General features: G+C 37.4%; 1 pseudogene across 1 annotated transcript in view; it reads left to right on the top strand.

Annotated features, from left to right (window-relative positions):
* The window catches only part of LOC105535616, a 17,937-nt pseudogene that overhangs the window by 16,432 nt on the left and 258 nt on the right, over window positions 1–1,247 (top strand). The window lies entirely within an intron of this gene.

Raw genomic sequence — 1,247 nt, 5'->3', positions numbered from 1 at the left:
GAGACTTTGCTGAAGTTGCTTATCAGCTTAAGGAGATTTTGGGCTGAGACAATGGGGTTTTCTAAATATACAATCATGTCATCTGCAAGCAGGGACAATTCGACTTCCTCTTTTCCTAATTGAATACCTTTTATTTCTTTCTCCTGCCTGGTTGCCCTGGCCAGAACTTCCAACACTCTGTTGAAAAGGAGTGGAGTGAGAGGGTATCCCTGTCTTGTGCCAGTTTTCAAAGGGAATGCTTCCATTTTTTGCCCATTCAGTATGATATTGGTTGTGGGTTTGTCATAAAAGCTCTTATTATTTTGAGATACGTCCCATCAATACCTAGTTTATTGAGAATTTTTAGCATGAAGGGCTGTTGAATTTTGTAAAAGGTCTTTTCTGCATCTACTGAGATAATCATGTGGTTTTTGTCTTTGATTCCGTTTATAAGATGGATTACATTTATTAATTTGTGTATGTTGAACCAGCCTTGCATCCTAGGGATGAAGCCAACTTGATCATGGTGGATAAGCTTTTTGATGTGCTGCTGGATTCTCTTTGCCAGTATTTTATTGAGGATTTTTGCATTGATGTTCATCAGGGATATTGGTCTAAAATTCTCTTTTTTTGTTTTGTCTCTGCCAGGCTTTGGTATCAGGATGATGCTGGCCTCATAAAATGAGTTAGGGAGGATTCTTTTTCTATTGATTGGAATAGTTTCAGAAAGAATGGTACCAGCTCCTCTTTGTACCTCTGGTAGAATTCGGCTGTCAATTCATCTGGTCCTGGACATTTTTGGTTGGTAGGCTATTAATTATTGCCTCAATTTCTGAGCCTGTTATTGATCTATTCAGGGATTCAGCTTCTACCTGGTTTAGTCTTGGGAGGGTGTATGTGTCCAGGAATTTATCCATTTCTTCTAGGTTTTCTAGTTTATTTGCATAGAGGTGTTTATCGTATTCTCTGATGATAGTTTGTATTTCTGTGGGATCGGAGGTGATATCCCCTTTATCATTTTTTATTGTGTCTATTTTATTCTTCTCTCTTGTCTTCTTTATTAGTCTTGCTAGTGGTCTATCAATTTTGTTAATCTTTTCAAAAAACCAGCTCCTGGATTATTGGTTTTTTGAAGGGATTTTTGTGTCTCTATCTCCTTCAGTTCTGCTCTGATCTTAGTTATTTCTTGCCTTCTGCTAGCTTTTGAATGTGTTTTCTCTCGCTTCTCTAGTTGTTTTAATTGTGATGTTAGGGTGTCAATTTTAGAT

This window comes from Mandrillus leucophaeus, unplaced genomic scaffold (assembly GCF_000951045.1).
Source record: "Mandrillus leucophaeus isolate KB7577 unplaced genomic scaffold, Mleu.le_1.0 Scaffold1486, whole genome shotgun sequence".
Taxonomy (NCBI): domain Eukaryota; kingdom Metazoa; phylum Chordata; class Mammalia; order Primates; family Cercopithecidae; genus Mandrillus; species Mandrillus leucophaeus.
The sequence above is the reverse complement of the archived record's forward strand: the minus strand, read 5'-3'. Positions and strand labels throughout refer to the sequence as shown.